Source organism: Perca flavescens, chromosome 22 (genome assembly GCF_004354835.1).
Source record: "Perca flavescens isolate YP-PL-M2 chromosome 22, PFLA_1.0, whole genome shotgun sequence".
Classification (NCBI taxonomy): Eukaryota; Metazoa; Chordata; class Actinopteri; order Perciformes; family Percidae; genus Perca; species Perca flavescens.
The window spans coordinates 21388541-21396951 of NC_041352.1; positions in this window are offsets into that span (position 1 = coordinate 21388541).

Below are 8411 nucleotides of genomic sequence, written 5' to 3' on the forward strand. Positions count from 1 at the left end.
TCAAGAAAACATGCTTTTAAGTGGTTTTGGCTTTGATGCAAAATATGTGTTTAGTATAGTAATGGAAGAAATACTGTATATACGGGCACTGCTGGTGTTTTTCAATAGAAAAGTTTACAACAACTTTGCCTTGAGTTTGTAACTAAAATCATTATAGGTCACAAACTGCATTTGGTCCATTTAAGCACTCACAACAAAAACATTCGTCAAATGGATTCTTAATGTGATTTACAAACACCTGAAGAAATAATGGGTTAGGATCATAATAGTCTTGCTTTGTCAGACCATCCACACAAGGGTCTATTCCGGGATGGGAGAAAAACATGCTCTGGTTTATTGGCATTTCTTTAAACCAATCACAATCGTCTTGGGCGGCGCTAAGCGCCGTACGGAGCATCGGCGCCTCTGCAAAATAGCCTCTGGAAGGAACTTGTTTTGGTGGAACGTGATCGTTCAAAAGTTGTTTTAGTCGTGCGACAGAAAACTCAGATTGGACAGATAGTCTAGCTAGCTGTCTGGATTTAACCTGCAGAGATGTGAGGAGCAGTTAACCATAGTCCTCAAAAATCATCAAGTTTAGAATGCCAACACAAAGGAAGCGGAAGGCAACGGATATCTGGCTTGAATTTGTGAAATCCGGCGGAATTTCCATCTGCAACGGAGCAATCCCGGAAGTGGAACGTCGAGGATATAGACTATTGCAGCCCTTACAGAGACAGACCGACAAGTCAAAACTTCTCCAACCAAATCTCTTTCTTTTTAGTACAATAGTGCAACACTGACATAGTCTATTCCGGTGCTCTATACAGTAGGTCTTACACCATCATAATTATATAGTCAATATTAAGACAAAACTGTCAGCCAATCACCACATGTGGCACAAAAAGAAATCATCTCACGATAAAGCACAACCTAAAACAATCAAAACTGACTCACCACTTAATGTGAGTCAAAACAATAATATAAAGCACATTAGTGAAATGAAATGCCAACATATGCACCATACTGCTGCATCAAATCTGGATACAAGTTTTATTTACTACAACTTTTCCGATCAGTCTCAGAGCTTTAAGCAAATGATGAATTTCCATCAGGAAATTATGTCAGCACTTAAACTACTCTTTCTCCTTCTGTCTGTAAATCAGTTTGAATGAAAGTATTGTTCTCTTTCAAACAGCTGTGAATCCCGAAAGGGAAAGAAGCTTGTTGCCTTTCACTCTTTTATTCCTGAATTCATCTCAGTGGTTCAAGGTCTCTGTGTGTGGGAGTGCTTCCTATTGTTAATCCATGCTCGTCTCTGACACTTGCCTGAATGAAAGCATTGTTCAGGCTCGGTGCAAGCACCACAACCATCTGCAAGACAACGGCATGATCCCTTGCCAGAATTCCACCTATGAGCACTGTCAATTGGTTTTCTTAAAGGTCCCATGGCATGGCTCTAGTGGCTGTAATTCTGCACCAAGGCTGAAAGAGACTTCAGATACAGTATTAGGGGACCACTAAGGTCTATATAAAAGAGACTTCAGATACAGTATTAGGGGACCACTAAGGCCTATATAAAAGAGACTTCAGATACAGTATTAGGGGACCACTAAGGTCTATATAAAAGAGACTTCCGATACAGTATTAGGGGACCACTAAGGTCTATATAAAAGAAACTTCAGATACAGTATTAGGGGACCACTAAGGTCTATATAAAAGAGACTTCAGATACAGTATTGGGGACCACTAAGGTCTATATAAAAGAGACTTCAGATACAGTATTGGGGACCACTAAGGTCTATATAAAAGAGACTTCAGATACAGTATTGGGGACCACTAAGGTCTATATAAAAGCATCAAAAAAGCAGCATGTCATGATGGGACCTTAAGAGCACATGCACAAGGTACCACCAACTGGGCTGTGTTGTCTTTTGTAAGGCATGGTAGTTACACAAGAACTGTATTCAGCCTTTGTAATTGTCAATTTCTCTGACTTTTGTGCGAGCTTTTCAAAATGTTGCCCGCACACACTGCTGTGGTGCATTATCTGTAGAAATGTCAGATTGTAGGAAAGCATGGACCTTCTGGAAAACTGTTAATTCTTGGAAAACTCATGCTGCAGGAGGTGTAGACCCTTTTAATTAGTGTATTTTGCACTTTATTTTTTTTTTTAGTTTAGTTTAGAATTATTTTGTCTTTTTTTCTCATAGTTACTATTAGGTTATTAGCAAACTGTCCAGTGTTAATTTGTAGTTATTGGATTTTGTCCATCCCTCTTTTGCTAATTGGTTTGGCCAGCCATATGTTTCCTCTGTCATTTAGGTCAGTTTTGCCTTTGATGGGGTCAGACAAATTACCTCCTTTTGCTGCACTTTAGTTTACTGTATTGTATGTATTTAGTTGACTTCTTTTAGTGCCCAATTTAGTTAATAATCACTTTTGCTCATTCTAATTATTTTTTTTTTTTAAAACAGGGACAAATTAAAGGTGCTCTAAGCGATGTTGGGTGACGGCACTTCTTGTTGACATTCAAAGTATTTTCAAACAAAACGATTCTAGCTCTCCCCTCCCTCCTCCTCATCCCGTCCCCTCTCCAAACCTTCCATGCTTCCGCACACCCCAACCCCCACCCCCAAATCCTTCTTGTCGGTTATTGGCTGGTACGCTGGAAAACTGTTTGTTATGTTTGGTGGTGCAGGTTGGCACAGTTTGTTTTTGTTGCCGTTTGTGGAGCCTGGGCTGTCTACAGAGACCGCGTTTTTTTTACAGTGTATTCAGGGGACAGGCAGCTAGCGGATAGTGAGGAGAGGTTTGCTGTATGTGACAAAAAATGTTGTAGCCTAAAAAACGTGTGACATCGCTTGGAGCACCTTTAAGTAGAGATGTTCCGATACCGATATCAGTATCTAAGCCCTAAAGAAAATCTAAGTTAAAGTAGTTTATTTAGGTTCTTTTTCCGTTATAACTGACTGTCAAACTGGAAAATAAAAGAAAGTTCTGTGTTTGTTCATGTTTCACAATGAGTTTAACCTGAGCCAGACCGACAGCAAAGATAGAAATAATATCACATCCATACAGGGATAGTAGTATACAGCTGTTAAAACATAATAAAATATATGACACACTGGTATCGGATCGGTACTCGGTATCGGCCTATACGCAAGTTCAGGTATCGGAATTGGTATCGGGCAGCAAAAAATGGTATCGGGCCATCTCTACCTTTAAGGTTTTGATCTGAAGTCACAGGGTCACCATTTTTTTTTTTGGTTCATCTTACAGTAAGACATCTTAGGTCTGTTCCCAATTTCATGACAATCATTCCATTAGTTGAGACGACAGAAACAAAAATGTCAACCTAATTGTGGCGCCAGAAGAAAAAGCCAGAGGATCACCAAAGTCAGTAGGATTCCTCCTCACGAGACTGAATGTCTGTAAAACAAGAATGATGATAATCTATTAAAGAGTTGTTGAGATATTTAAATCTGGACCAAAGTAGAGGGCCGACCAATACTGACAGAGCCACACAGCTAGGGTGGCTAAAAACTATTGCTAAATTCATGTTAAAGCATCATAATTCCACATTGTATATATAATCTCAATTTACCTCAATAATTTATGTTAGTTTCTGACCCTGTTTACTTCACTTCTCCCCAAAATCTTTCATTGAAACTCAAAATACTCTTTTTAACCTAAAACTATGCGATTTTCGATGCTCAAAACAGCATGTTTTAGCCCCAATAGTTCCAGGATAATCAGAAAGTCCAAGGTTCCACAGTGCTGGGGAGGAGGAGGGTCTGCCGAGTCCACACAACATTCCAGGATAGGAGAAAAACATGCTCTGGTTTATTGGCGTTTCTTTAAACCAATCACAATCGTCTTGGGCAGTGTGGAGCAACAGCGCCTCTGCAAAATAGCCTCTGGAAGGAATTTGTTTTGGTGGAACATGTGTACATTCAAAAGTTGTTTTAGTCATGCAACAGAAAACTCAGATTGGACAGCTAGTCTAGCTAGCTGTCTGGATTTACCCTGCAGAGATCTGAGGAGCAGTTAACCATAGTCCTCAGAAATCAACCAGAGTTTAGAATGTCAACACAAAGGAAGCGGAAGGCAACGGACATCCGGCCTAAATGAGTGAAATCCTTCGGAATTTCCATCAACAATGGAGCAATCCCGGAAGTGGAACGTCGTGGACAGTGACGCGCAGTACATTTTGTGAGCTGTAAGGGGGAGCTCCTCAGGGAGATTTTGGCATGACACTTGCTGAAACTCAATATACTGAAGTGGTTACCTTTCTGCATGGGACTCTCTGACTGCTTATTCCCAGCCTACTCCCATAGACAGGTAGAGGGATTATATTGTCTTAACATCACATATTCAGAAATCTCTAACCTACTCTGGAAAGGCAGATGCTGTAAACGCCTCCATGGAGTTGAAAAAGGCCATTGTTGCCAAGCTGTGAGGAGTTTTCAGTTTGAATAATTGCAGAAAGGAGAAAAGCGAGAAAAGATTTGCCGGTGGGGTTTTGATTCACTTGAGCTTGAACTATGCTCACACACGCACACACGCACACACGCACACACGCACACACGCACACACGCACACACGCACACACGCACGCACACACACACACACTGACAACTAACTCACCTAAAAAGTGCTGTGTCACTGAAGAAGAGCAGTAACGTGCTGCAGTTCTGCTCTGCTCCACTGATCTGATACTGTTTTGTTACACCTCAGTAAAAATGAACAAAGGCTGACACTTGATCTGTATTGGAAGAGAATCGCTTTAGACTTTATTGCCCCCTTGTGGCCAGTGGTCAACTACTTAATTATCTAGATGTCTCCTTACCACAAACACACACACACACACACACACACACACACACACACACACACACACACACACACACACACACACAGTACAGAGATACTGTGATTTGAAGAGTCGCCCTGAGGCTGCTCTTGTCTTGTTTGGATTCATTTTACGTCTTACGTCAGATGCCATTTCTCAAATTCACAGCCCAGCCGTGTGTGCGTGTGTGGGTGTGTGAGTGTGTGTGTGTATGTCTGTGAGAGAGAGAGAGAGAGAGAGGGAGAAAAAGAGAAAGAGCGAGGGAAGATGTCTGATCTCTTTGTCAACCTGAATCCAACATTCTATACTTCAGCCTACCGTGTAATTTTTGCCTGTTTCTATATTTTGCTGCAACACGCATTCTTTTCTGTGGGCGCTCACAGTACGTATACACACACACACACACACACACACACACACACACACACACACACACACAAACACACACACACAAATAGACACGCCAGATAAAGGCTAATACCCTGTCCAGGAACTGTCTGGTCCTGCATCCTGTAATACCAGCTGCTGCCCTCCAGTCATACTGAGATAGAACAGACAGACAGACAGACAGACATTGTTTATTATTTCTTCCCTCCTTCTCCTCTCTGGGGGAGTCTCATTATTCGGTCTACTGTCTCCTCGCATTTCAAAAATTCTGATTTCCTGAACGCACCTCGACACACTCTCACGCACACACACAAACACCTAATGCTACAGACGATGCTCTTGTGTAAGTGACAGGTGGATACTGGAGATACGAGGGACAGCAACTGAGGACAGAGGAGAGAAGAGAAGAGAAGAGAAGAGAAGAGAAGAGAATAGGAAGCAACACAAGCAGAAAAACAGAGACAAGTTGTGATACTTCAACGGTGGCAGTTTTTTGGACTCATGATTGACGGATGAATGATATTACAGGAACCATGGAGAGACATGTAAATATGTACATGCATTCACACTCGTAAACCTACATAGACTCTGCAGATGCTTTTGAAAAGCATCAGGTAAGCAAATTAAAGATTCCTTTACTCAAATTTCTAAATGTGAACACCAAAACTTCATAGAAGAACTTAATAATAATAATAATTTGAATATTTTATCTGTAAAATGTAATTGACAGTTTGTAAATTATGCATACAAAAAGGGTTTGGTATTTGTAATAGAGGAACAGGAAACAATAAGAGTTACAAAGAATAGTCAGCCTGTGGGAACTTGATATTAGGAATGACAACAACCGTGCGACTTCTGCCCTGAGGCTTTAACAGTTAGGCTACTGATTCTTTTTCTGACACAGAACATATAATAAATCACATCCTCACAGATACATAGACATGTTGTTTCACATGTATGATGAGACGGTTTAGGTTTCTTTAAGCAGCAATGTACAATTTGAATTTTTTTAAATTACAATTAAACTTGTTTTACCCAGAGAATAGACATGTTGTTTCTCATGGGTCAGAGCAAACAAAGTATCCTCACTGAAAGCTTTAATCTCTTGATCCATCTTGTATCAAAGTTTTCAGGTAAGTGTATATCAGTGTGGGAACAAACAAAGCAACACAAGAATCATATGGATCAACATTATTAGACAGATAAACTTATAAAAAAGTAATCATTAGATTGTATCCGTGCACATCATTTAACCCAATTACACTCATGCTGCATACTTCAGCCGGCAAACCTTGTAGATCAACACTTTTTTTCAATAAGGTTCTATATATTTGCAGCCACTCCCTGTATTACAGTCGACATTGTAACACGTGTGTGTGCCCATTTCATCATTTGCATTAATGTGCAGGTTAAAAATAGGATTTCACAGAAAAGGAACAGTATGTTTGAACAAAAAGGGAAAGCATCTCATTATTATAATCACCACTGAGCCAACTACTTTTACATCTGAAGGGCCAGTTGGAGTAAAAGCTAATACTGTGAGTATATGAGAGTTATAGCTGCTTGGTTTTATCCATATTTGCTTATTTAAAATATGAAAAGAATAAAGGACTGAGAAATGGTTCTTAGTGTATCGACAATTTGAAAAATGTTATCCACATGTAAAAATCTAAATTGCTAATCACTATTGTACATTTTCTCTACATGGCAAGACATTTTTATTTAAATAGCACATTTTATTTATTGCAGGTCATTTTAATGTGCTATATTTAACTCTGGTACAGGGCTTGAACTGTGCATGGTCCTTGACAATTAAAAAAAAAAAATTAAAAAAGAATTGGACTTCTTAAGTCAAAAGTTTGACTTAGTATCTCACCATTTGTATATTTTTTTATCATGCCTTTTCATGTATTTTCTTCTCTTGGCCAAAATGGGTTTTCATAGATGTCTAACTAGACTGTAATCAATGAAAAGATCAGAAATGTAACGTAAAACCAAGCCATTTAAGGCTTTGAAAATTATTAGTAGAATTCTGAAGTTTATTTTGCATTGTATGTAATATGCCTGGCTTAGCATGGATGGGAAAGGATTTACATCACAGTTCTTATGACTTACTTACTTATAGATTTTATTCTTTTGACATATCGAGCAGTGACAATGCCAGGGGAAGATGCATTTGGAAATGGCCTCTCTATTTTGGCTAGTATTAAAGCTGCAATTATGAATATTTTTATATGAACACTGGATCAAAGATTATGTGTAATTGAAAAGGGGTTGCTTGTAATAAATATCTCAACAATTTTTATCACCCAACTTAGTAGCCCCCCTCAGCTTTAACGTTTTAGCTTTTTTTTTTACAATCGTTGTTTTGGTTTTCCAGCGCACAAATCTTAAGTGTTTTGATCCCTTACCAGTACTAAACGGCAATTAGAGAAAGTTTGCTATCTAGCTGGTGTACATAGTGGAACATTTAGGAGCTAAAAAGACAGACATTTCCCTAAGGAGCTGTTGGAGACCCAAACAGAGTTAAAAGCAGAGTGAGTATTGAACTTACATTTGTCTTGTGGATAGAAATAACACACTTTCTGTATGCTGGATGTGACAAGATCTCCATAACAACCTTATAAGGTAATAATATATGAATTATCAATTAAAGCTTCTTATGAATGAGGGTAAAGGATTACATAATTTTACATTGAAACAAAGCATTAGTATTTTCCTCTTTGTGGTGCTTTGAATATGTATAGGCTATTTGAGTAATTATGTCACAAAATACTTTATGTAGTGTGGGATACTGTATTATCTCCATTTTACAAGCATCTTGTGAGGTGTATCAGCAACATGAAGACACCACATGTAACAATAACCTGTAATTTATGAAGATGTGAATGCAGTGGGGTGTAACCCAATCTGCTGCGTCCACTCCTGCCCTGCAGGCAATCCGTGAGTGTAGACAATGCCCATAATGTTAGATGGTTTTAATTTACCAGCTGTAAAGGAGAATTTTGGTGTAGTTTCCACAACTGAAACTATGATACACTGTGATCATATCCACATTTAGAAACAGTCTGCACGGAAGGGAAGAACATTTCAGAAATATAGGAAGTTGTTCTTACAAAGCTTGAAATTAAATTTTAATATTTGGGACATCAATGAATAAATGATAGAGAAGTAGCTCTGACACAAACCA